The 12055-nt window shown below is 40.5% G+C and overlaps 1 protein-coding gene across 1 annotated transcript in view; it reads right to left on the bottom strand.

Annotated features, from left to right (window-relative positions):
- The window catches only part of OTOL1 (otolin 1), a 134531-nt gene extending 129256 nt beyond the window's left edge, over nt 1–5275 (bottom strand). The window contains exon 1 of the mRNA XM_088793733.1: nt 4292–5275. The gene's annotated coding sequence lies outside the window, so the exon portion shown is untranslated. The remainder of the gene's footprint in view (nt 1–4291) is intronic.
- Between the last annotated feature and the right edge of the window lie 6780 nt (nt 5276–12055).

Below are 12055 nucleotides of genomic sequence, written 5' to 3'. Positions count from 1 at the left end.
AATTTTTCATCACGAAACAGAATGTGATTCTCTAGGTACTTGGAATCATCAAAACTGACTAATCAAAATACCAGTAACATGGTTGTTCCTCAGGATTAAATTTTCCCAACACCCATTTTAGAGCTTGAAACGTCTTTGAGAGCAAACTTTAGAGTTTCGGTTCTTTTTCATTCATTCCTGAATTATCATGTTGACCATAATGAAAGCAACCACACTGAGAAGATTTAATGGTGGGGTTAGCAGGACAAAGCTGACCAATTTTTAATTTTAGTTACTTGCTTAGAAATTATAAGGAAATAAGAGGCAAAAGTTCCAAAATAAAATTATAGTGCCTTTACTATGACGACAGCCTATTTCTGCAGCTTTTTTGTAAACAATGATGACGTATTGCATTGACAATATTCACACCTCTAATCATTTCCATATGACACTCAAAATTCAGATTGCTCCTTTTTATTATCGTATTTTTGTTTCTCTCTAACAGAGACAGCACTTAATCCAGATGTCTGACTGTGGGGGATGGGGAGGCTGCAAAACAGAGGAGCGCTCCCTATGTCCCACCCTCCCAGCCTCTGCCGGGCACAGCCACACCCACACACATGGCAGGTAAATTCCCTGGATGGCATCATCCTGATCACCAGGGACACCGTGATTGAGGAAAGCCCCATGTCACTCAGCTTGGATTCCCACTCAGTGATGAGACAGGAGGAAGGAAGAAGGAGGAACTGGAGAGAGACTGGGGGAGAGTAGGGAAGAGGGAAAAAGGAAGAGGCCTTATCTTTTGTTTTCTAAGTTTATGATGGAAAGGCCTCACTTCCAAGTAAATTGCAATACTGCTCTTCTGTCCTTATTCCTCAAAGAACTTCCCTGATCTCACGTATTTTTTCTTACCACTTTCCTACCATCAGTTTCTTCTGTTAAAATACTTCTCTTTTGCCCAAGGCTAAAACAAACCTTGTGAATAACCAGGAAACTGATCCTCTCTCCATCCTCCAGCGGCGCTCACGTCTTCCTTCCTCTATGACCTGGCTTGTCAGGGTCTCTCTGCCACACACCACCCCTAATATCACTCCATCCCTATTTTTTGAGGTTCAATAACCTCATTAGAAAATTAGGAAGTGGAATCACTCCAGAGATTCTTCCAATGAAAAAGTCTGCAGTGCATGAAACTCTAGTCACTCGCAGCATTTCAGCTTCTTGAAACTTAACTCTGGTGATTGATAGGAACCTGACCCTTCTCTGAAATGCTATGGCCTTTGTTACCCTCGCATTAACCATCATTGTGGAAGAAAGGCAATATAGTTCATAAATAAAAGCAAACGAATATACCAAATCCCCAAGCGCAATCAATCAGTCCTTTACCTGAGACGCAGGTGAGACAATCTAGTTCATTCTGTGGGTGGTGGGTTTACGGGCAGAGGCCTCCCTCATTCGGCTTGCTTCATTGGCTTGCATTTCAGGGGCCATCCCCTCCAAAGCCCCTCCCTTCTTAGGCTTCCCCGTAGTCCCTCCGTCCTTTTAACCTCTTCTTGGCCCTCACCCTACCTACGCTTACATGCAGCCCCAGGAAGGGTTTACTGTCGTTCTCTGCAACCTCAATTTTTCACTGTGGGTTGGGAGGACCATGAGGGATTTGAGGGGAGGAGGAGCGGCTCTGAGTAGAATCAAAACAGGGAGCCCTTGGTGTCCTGGTCCAGCCAACGGGCAAAGGATCCAGAAGTCAGCTAACTGTCCACTGTAACCTTCCGGAAGCTTATCTCTCGTACTTTATCACACAAAGGAGATCCCATCCTCCCAGCCCTGAGTTTTATTTCCCTGAACCAGAGACAGTACCTGGCTCCAAAGAAGGAGAGGGAGGAAGAAAGTGCACTGCCCACACAGCCGTTTGCATATTCTGTGCCTCTCCAGTGCCAGTTCCCAGGAGTGGGTGCTGCTTCTGGAGAACACAGATCATGCTTTTTTGCCCCATATATTTTTTTTTTTTTGTAAAAGCTCATTAAATGGATTGATGAATAAATTAAGTCCTTTTTTTTATTCCAGGTTAGGAGGCATAGAGTCATATTCCAGACACAATTTGTCATTAGAATTTGTACTGAGTGACTCACCTATAAGGAGAGTTTTCAAACTCCGAATGAGTATGTGAAGGTTTTGAGAAATTACGGACCTTCTCTTGTGTCCTCCTACCTGTTGCTCCTTCTCTCCTGCTTGTGCATTTACTCTCACAGAAATCCCCACGAGAGCGTGGTTAAAAAGGAGGAGGGCCAAAGAAGGCTAACTGACGTATTGCTCCTCAAGTACTAAACCTTTTGTTCTCAGCTGTGGCTATCCATTAGAATCACCGGGGAGTTTTAAAAACCATCAATGCCTGGCCCCACTCACAAAAATTAAATCAAAATCCCTGGAGCCCTCAGCATGGTCATTTAAAAAGCTCCCTGGGTGATTCTAATATTCAGCCAAGACGAAGAAGCACTTTACCATGGTTTCAGTGGACGCTAATTAAGTCACTCAAATCCAGCTTAGAGCTGGACGCTCCACTTACTCTCTCCCACTTGCTGGGCTCCCTGAATATGTCTACAATGTGGTTAAGGCTCCACCGTTTCTCTAGAGCCAGGGTGTCAAAACTGCGGCCCACGGGCCAACTGCGGTCTGCAGTCCATTGTTAATTGGCCCGCAGCAAATTCCAAAAATACATTTAGTTTACTTAAATAAACCATGTGAGGCAATACGTACTTCACCTCGAGTGAGTGGCCCGGCTGTTTCTGTATTTTACCGCATATGGCCCTTGGTGAAAACCGTTGAAAAAAGTTTGGACACCCCTGCTCTAGAGAGAGGCTTAATTGCAACAAACACGCTTCCCTAGGGTTCCTCAGGAAAAGTATTCAACACCCCCGTAACAGCTTGAAGTACTAAGCAGTTAAGAATATCACACTCCCGTCTGGATTTTGTTCCATGTAATGATGTCTTCAATCATTTCACCATGCATCATGTGGAAGCAGTAAGACATCACAATGTATGCTTATAGGCACAAAGCTTTAAGTACACTCCGTCTGCTGCTCATGAGCCTGGTGAAATTATTGCATTTGCAACCTGAGGACAAGATCATGTCACAATAATTTGGTTCAGCCAGATAGAGAGTGCCATCAGTGTGGCTGCAGAGCATGGAAGGAGAAGTCATGTCTCTGCTGTGAGGCAGCTCGTGGAACAAGGTACTTTGCTTTTTTGTTGTTTTTAATTATTTGCAGCTATACATCTTTAACGTAACATATGTATTACACATATATTATATATATGATATCATTAAAATAAAAAACAAATGAAGACCAGCCTTGAGAATTCCCCAAGCAGAAAAAAACTAGTTTAGTCATACAAGCAAAGCTTAATTTAGCTTACTTTGCAAGACAGGGTCATTTCTCGCGTATGCCTCTGGAAATCATAAGCAAAACTTAAACAGTTTCTCAAAATTGACATGAGGTACCACTAACCAATTCTCTGTCGTTTAAGAAAATTCTCATATTACAACCAATCACTGTGAAGAATAAACAGCCACTGCCTTCCCACTACATCAATTGCCTTATAACAATCGACCCTGAGCCTCACTCCTTGTTTTGGTTTGACTGCTCCGGTTCACAAACTATCTTTTTGGTGTGTGTACAATAAACTTTATCAATTACCACTTTGGTGATTCATTAGTTTTACTTCTTTATAAACTTTTGACAATATATATACACACATACATACACACACACTCATATTATATATATATATATATATATATATATATATATATATATATATATATGCATATATATATAAATATAGAAAGGGTGCCCAAAAAAGTATCCACATTTTAAGAAAGGAAAAAACTGTATTAAAATCACGCTGATGGTAACCACTTTGAGCACCACTTGCAATTACAGAAGTCAAAGGTGACTTGTATTCATCTTTTGTTAATGATATATATTGAGTATTGCAATTTTAATACAGTTTTTTCCTTTCATAAAATGTGTATACATTTTTTTGGCACCCTCTGTATGTGTGTACACACACACACACACCATCTGAAGCTACACCAACGTAATTGGTGGCAGAAGCCATTCCGATTAGAAACTAAGCTAACCAAATGATGTGTGTGCTAGATAAAGAAATGGCAGTCATGTGTGATGGAAAGATAAGTGTCAACCAGAGAGCAGTAAAGTTCTAGTTCTTGCTCGGGCTACTTGTGCGTCACCTTGGGCAAGTCATGTCACTTCTCTAGGCTCCAGGTTTCTCTGCTGTGAAATGAGGGACTCACCTGGGAATGGCATACGGGTTTTTATCTTTCTGGTTCCTCCCATCCGTGGCAAGGCTTTCCTTGAGGGCTACATTAAGGAGTATTCTGAGGTTGCATCTGTTCACTGGAAAGAATGCCATCAGCAACACATCAGTGTCTGTCATGAGGTCAGGACAAGAGAAGTGGAGCCTAAATTCCACTGAGCCGAACACCAGAGAATTGCCTTCCCAACCCAATGTAACAGATGGAGACCAGTAGAAATAAAATGAAAGCAACATTTTACACCACCTTACCTGCTAATCTTTACAGCCATATAAAAATGTGTACACACATCCTGGCATGTATCTGTCTTTACCCACTCATGCTTATCCTTCAGCTCCAGTTCAAATTCTACCTCTTCTACCAGGTCAGCCACATCCATAATAATAAATGGTAATAGTTATGTGGCATGGATTGTGTCAGGCACTATTTTAAGCATTTTACAGATGCAAGTCATTTAATCTTCACAGCCACCCTGGTAGGTAGACACTATTATTATCCCCATTCTACAGATGAGGAAAGCCAAGTCACAGATTGTTTAAGCGACTTGCTTAAGGTCAGTCAGTAAGAGAGATGGAATTTGAACAAAGGCAGTCTGCTCCAGAGAAAATGTGTTGAACTACTGGATGAAATGGCACTTCTGAATATCCACGGCAGCCATGCCCTATACCTTAGTTTTTTGGGTTTTTGCATTCTATTGTTTACTGATTCTGTGTGAATAAAGGAGAGCAATGTGGCAAGCACTTTGGGATTTAGACAGAACTTTACAGAGGGTAACCATACGAGATCTGACAATTAAGTTCCCCAACTTATTGCAACAATGTTGCTAACTTTTTTTGATATCAGAGGGATTATTCATTATGAATTTGTACCAACTGGACAAACAGTTAACCAAGTTTACTATTTGGAAGTGCTGAAAAGGCTGCATGAAAAAGTTAGATGAAAATGACCTGAACTTTTCGCCAACAATTCATCGTTCTTGCATCACGACAATGCACCAGCTCACAGGGCACTGTCTATGAAGGAGTTTTTAGCCAGTAAACAAATAACTGCATTGGAACACCCTCCCTACTCACCTGATCTGCCCCCCAATGACTTCTTTCTTTATCCAAAGATAAAAGATACATTGAAAGGAAGATATTTTGATGACATTCAGGACATCAAGGGTAATATGATGACAGCTCTGATGGCCATTCCAGAAAAAGAGTTCCAAAATTGCTTTGAAGGGTGGACCAGGCGCTGACATCAGTGCATAGCTTCCCAAGGGGAGTACTTCGAAGGTGACTGTATTGGTATTCAGCAATGTGGTGTGTAGCACTTTTTGTAGGATGAGTTCGCGAACTTAATTGTCCAACCTCGTACACCCTGGTTTGCCCACCCAGTGTCTCTGGGTAGGAGTAGGGGTTATTCAGAGAAGGCTTCCTACACGAAGTGATGCCTGAGTAAACATTAAAGGGTAAATAGCAATTAATCACATTAAAATCAGCAATTAAAATCAGTTTGTTCTCTAATATAAACATTTTCTCTTGACAATAGCTTGGGCCCGAAAATACATCCTTTTGTAAACAAAATGACCATCCCTCTCCAAAACTCAAATAAACATTAAACGCCTGCAAGAATAAAGTTCAGTTCTATCATAATTGTGGTACCTTTGCCTTACAAATAAAAGGCTTAAAATGTCACTTCCAGGTGATGGTCTTGGGTTGTCAGGGAGGGAGGGAAAAATGTAATAAAACTCTTGATTAGGAGAGGAAACAATACTTCAGGGCACCAGAGAATGAGGGGAAAGGTTCCCTCTTACAGTCGAGAGCTTCTGACTCTCCAATGAATCACAGACAATGAGCAGGTACCTCGATGAGGACTAAAGGAAAAGATGCCACATTTGGGTGAGTTCTATACAAAGACTGGTTCCACTTATTACACTCTGAGATCTATTTTAGGAACGATTGGACCAACAGGAAAGCACACTGATCAGAGAGAACATAAAAAGGGACCTAAAATCTTCAGCTCCTCTGTGACTCCTTCCATTTCCCTCATATTCATCACATTTTGAATGTTTCCTGTGATAATCTATGTCATATCCACTCTTCATTCCCACCATCAACATGCAAACCCAGCAAGGCCGCAAGTTCCATCTGGATTATTACAACAGCCTCCCTATTCCCAAACATGCAAAGAGTCTTTATTACCTGTGATCAAATATCCTTGACTTGGTTTTCAGGACTTTCCATTATCCACCATCCCTTGTCCCCTGCTGCTGGCTACTGATCCATCCTCAGGTCAACATCCACTGACCACTCCAGGCAGGCTGTTTCTGGCGTTGACCACTTGAGTGGTGGCTTGTTCTCTCCTAAGCTGGAATCCTTTCCTTCTCTATCATCTGTGGAATCCTGCCCACAGTTTGAGGCTGGGAGCAAGTAATTTCTTTTTGTTAACAGGTTTGAGATATCGTTGACCTATTAAAAATGTATATATTTAAGGTGTACAACTTGATGTTTTGATATTCAAATAATTTCTTATGCAGGCAACTTACTGCGACCATTCGGGTCCCCTGCCCTAGCCTCTCCTTCCACAAGGCTGAAATTCTGCACCACGACCTCACTCGGGGTTTCATACAAAGGGTTGCCCTGATTTTTCCATGTTCACCTTGTTTCTCCAGAGAGATTGTGAGCTTCTTGAGGACTGCAACTATGTTCAGAGTTCTCAGCAAGTGATAAGGAGACATTTGCTGGTTGATTAATTTATCAGATTTAGATACAATTGTGACATTTAAAAGATGAGCTACAGTCCCTAACGCAGACTACCACAGATAACTGGGGAAATCAAAACTCATTTTGTCTCCTTGTAAACTTGGAAATGAGTTTCCAATAGGAAAAATTGTGTGCTCAGAATCTTATAGAGATAACATTTAAAATACAACAGAATTTTCAAATCACACTTGTCAAGGAAAAAGCAAGATATTTTGGTGGAGAATGGGAAAGTAAGGACAAAATATAATCAATAAAATTCCTCACCCAAACTACAATATACAAATGTTTCAGATGCCTAAAAGATCTTTGTCAACTTGCCTGACTCGCTAAAAATGGTCCTAAAAATTTCAAATTTTTCTTCCCTTGTCAAGTGAAGAGTCTCTGTCCAGCTTTGGGTTTCTTTTTTATTTTTTTCTTTAACCTTTGTTTAACTTCTTATTATGAAATAATTTTAGACTTGTCAGAAAGTTACAAAAACAGTTCAGAGAGTTTCTATATACTCTCTTCACTCTCAGCTTCTTTTAATGTTAATAGGTTGTATAACCATAGCACAGTTACTCAAACCAGAAAGTTAATATGAGTACAATGTTATTGACTGAACTATAGATCTTATTTGAGTTTCTCTAGTTTTTCTGTTAATATTCTTTTGCTGTTCCAGAATCAATTCAGGGTCCCACATTGCATTTGGTTGTCTCCTTTGTCTCCTACAATCGGTGACAGTTCCTCAATCTTTCCTTGTCTTTCATGACCTTGACACTTTTAATGAGTATTGGGCGGTTATTTTGTGTAATGTCCCCCAGTTTGGGTTTATCTGATGTTTGCTCACGATTAAACAGAGGTTTTGAGCCTTTCTGGCAAGATCACTGCAAAAGTGATGTTGTGTCCCTCTTGGTACATCATTATCAGAGGCATGTGCTAACTGATACGTCTCAATGCCAGTGATATTACCTTTGATGGCTTGGTTACTATGGCATCAGTTGGGTTTCTCCATTGTAAGTTACCATTGCAAGTTACTATTTTCCCTTTATAATTGATACGTTGGGGGAGATGCTTTGAGATTTTGCTAATATCCTGTTTCGACTCCAACTTTCATCCACGGATTTTATCCATCAGTGGATCTTGCCTGCAACAGTTACTATTGTGGTATTTGCCTAAGGGTGGCTTTATATTTCCCTCATTCCTTCTACATGTAATAACTGGAATTATGTAAGGCTGAGGTTTCTCAATATATTATTGATTCTTGTTTCTCAGCAGATGTCTAGTATGGAAAGCACGGTCCTGGGAGTCTTGGAGATCCTCGTCTAGTAAGAGCTCTGACCCAAACGAGCATTATCAACCAAGGAATATGTCTGTTTTATACTTCCAGGTCAGGGGAGGTTGCCTGAAGGATACCTTTCAGCAATAAAGAAGATGGAAGACGAGGAGGAGAAGGAGAAAGGAGAAGGGTAGAGAAGGAAAGGAGGGAGAGGGGGAAAAGAGGGGCAAAATGGAAACATTAACCTTTGTGTCATTTCTTAACTATCAGTTACTTTGAAACAAGTAGTACTTTAAAGGGACACTGTCCTTTCAATGAGTTATACCCACATTGAATCTAGAAAGAAAACATATTTCTGGCACTCATGCCACCTGAGTGAGTTACACAGCAGGGTAATACACTTGTGAGGCCATTATATACCTTTATAGTGAGCAAGTGTATCTTGGAATAGGGAAACAAAGGCCTCAAGCCACAGTACAAACTAGCAGAGTGGTTGAAAGTTGAAAGGTTGACATCAATCTAACAGGGCCTAGACATCTACAGAAAGAATTTAGTCTAAGTGACTGCAGAAGGGAGAAATATCTCCTTGGCCAGAGGACTGGGGAGGTATAAACCCACACAGCCTACAGTATCCCATCCTTAACACCAACGTCCTAGCCAGCAGCAGATAGAAACTCTGTGAGAGTTTGGCGATGTCTGTTTTCTCTCTCCAACAGTTCTCTCTTCCCTGCCCTCGACGCTGATTGCCTTTGTATCCCACGCAGCAAAGCAGAACATAGTACACAGTGCTTCTCAAACTGGGAAATTCTCACACAGTGTTGGGGGGCAGGGGTATCAACAAATACCATGAGATTATCTTAATTCTTTTTTTTAATTATGTTTGATATCCGTGAAAAAATAACATCAGTCTGGATCCAGAACACCCACAAATAGCCATTAATTCCAGTGCCTACATTTCTGCATTACTGTTTGTAATCAGGTTATTATCAATGGATCATTTGAAGGGATAGCATTTAAATTCTATGTGCTAATAGGCATAACTGAATGCACTTAAGCTGGCACATCCTAATATACAAACGACAACATTCTATATCTGCTATTGTACTTAGGTGATTTATCGTAACCAATGATGAAGATAAATCTTGAGACTTGCAATGATACTCAAAATTGAAAGACAGTTTCATGGAGTAAAACTTTAGTTTCTTAAGTTACTTAATAAACTGGGATTTTGATATGACATCATGAAAATGATAGATTGTGCAATGATACACTCTAATGGAGCAGGCTAATAAGGAAACAATTGAGGCAGACCTAAAAAGGAAACGAACCGCCAAGGTCAGCTGGAGGCCAAATTACCTCATCTTATGCTATGCAAAAAGCTTAACAATATTTTCAGGAGGAAAAAATTTGTTGGAGAATCGAATCACCTTATACATAGTAATTCAGGTAAGTGGTATAATCGTTAGTACCATTCAGGAAGGAAATAGATTCTTTCTATGTATCTCCTTCTGTGTTACTCAGCTTGCAAAAGTCTATTACTAGAACATATCACTGTAGAGATGGAAAATATTTCTGTTAAATGGTCCTTTTTAAATTTCTCAGTATGTTTGAGCATAGTTACATTGATTGGTCATAGGATCAAAAGAGAGAGCATTGTTTACTGTTTAAAAGGAAAAACAACAATGATGATAACATACATGATGGTCCATCGTGCTCAAGATCAAAAGGATCAAATCAAGTAAAAAATAAAACATCTTCCTATTATTAAACCCAACCATCTACAACTTTATTTCAATCATGTTAAATTGCATTAACATTGATAATTTAATTTTTTTATTTTGAAATATTGTTGGTCCTTAATTGATTTGGGTTTTATAGTTGTGTACCACCAAGCACATGGAAGTTTTATACTAAGTATATATCTGTATTTATATGCCACAGGATAATAAAATAATTGAAGTCACTATGGTAGGGAGGGGTCCAAAGTGGGGGGGGGGGGGGAGGAAAGGCTAGAATAAAAAGAAGTTAAAGAAAATTATAAAAAATGACCCTATCTATGTAAAATAGAAGAGCTATATATGTGCTTATATACATGTAACCTTGTAAACACATGGAAAATAAAGTAGTCTGGAAGGAAACTTACCTCACCATTAACAGTGATAACTTCTGAGGAGGGACCTGTTTTGAAAGACAGAGATGGAAAGGACTAAACTGAACTTTTGACTCGAAAATTTCTGTATTGTTTCCATTTTCATGTAAATATATTCACCTAAGTAGAAAATACTGTAAGTGAATGTATAAGTAAAAGGGATCGGTAAATGACTCAAGTGGTAAAAAGGGGCCTGGACTTCGGCTTCAGGAAACATGGGACTAAACTGACAGCTTCTTATGAGCTATGGGACTTCAGGCAAGTCACTTAACTTCTCTAAGCCTCAGTTTCCGTAATCTGCAGGATAGTAGTGATACTAGCTAGAGGAATATTGTGAGGATTAAATGAAATAAAGTACACAAGGCGCTGAGCACAAAGCCTGGCCCCTAGGAAATGCCCAATAGATCAAAGTCACATTTTCACTATACCAATTATTACTATTAATACTAATTACAGCTGTTTTATGAGATCAGGTCGACTTCGGAAGCAGCCAAATGAACTGCCCAGCCCGTGCCGTGGTTCTGTGTTTCTGTTGCTCATCCATTATTTGGCCCGTGAGGTCCACATCCCCTCCTTCACCACCTGCTCTGTGCCTTGGGAAGGCCGACTGTTATGAGCTGCATCAATGGACTCCTGCTCCTTCCAGCTTCCAAACAGGTTCAGCCAGTGGGTGCACTGGCAAGAGATTAAACGGTGGGATAAGAGGCAAGTCTGCTATTCACTCTCACAACTCCAGCCTTATCAGGGAGTCATTGTCTGGAGGCCCCCTCTTCCAAAGTCCACAGCTTTTGTCCTTGGCCTTCCCTGGGTGCTGGGAGGCCCTCCCTGCCATTGCCTCTTCAGGCCTAATGTGGTCAGGTCTTCCCAAAGTTGCTGGTCTCAAGGTTCTGCCCTATCCTTTGTTGTTTTACCTAACTCTGTAAATGGTCCTTAAACTTTTCCAATTACGCAGTTGGAGTGTAGCATCTGTTTCTTCCCAGACTCTTACATATTCACTCTCCACAGTTTGGCTCCAGTGCGATAACCTAGCACAACACAGACAACTTCACTTCAGGAAATTTCCACTAGAAATTGCTGCAAATCTCAACAGACCAGCCTTACACATAGGCAACAGAGGGAGACTCTTACATTCAGTGGGATGGAAAAAAATCCCTTCCAGCTCTCTGAAATTCCATCACTATAACTACAGTTTTCTCACTGACTGACGGTTACAAAAGATGAAAATGATCTAATTACAAGCTATAATTTCAAACTCCCAATTCACAACTTGTCTGCAGAGGCTAAGGATAGAATCTTTGAAACGTAATTTTCTCATCCCCATTTCAAGTTTTTTCTCTACATGTGAGTTGCTCACCAGCATTTCCTATACAAGCAATGTGCCAGTAAGAATCAGCCTTCTGATAGAAACAGTACCTGTAGCTGGACCACTGGTCCTGTCTTTATTACATCCTCTCACCCTGCACCAAAAACACGACTTCCCTTTCAAAAACCTACAGAGGCCCCTCATTTTATTTAACAGTTACTGTTATAGAACTTCTTAAGTTGTGGGTACTAGCCTAAGCAATTTATAGGTATTAAGTCACTAATCTTCA

Source organism: Rhinolophus sinicus, chromosome 17 (genome assembly GCF_057876585.1).
Source record: "Rhinolophus sinicus isolate RSI-liver-muscle chromosome 17, RSI-T2T, whole genome shotgun sequence".
NCBI lineage: Eukaryota > Metazoa > Chordata > Mammalia > Chiroptera > Rhinolophidae > Rhinolophus > Rhinolophus sinicus.
This window is presented reverse-complemented; position numbering and strand designations above follow the sequence as displayed.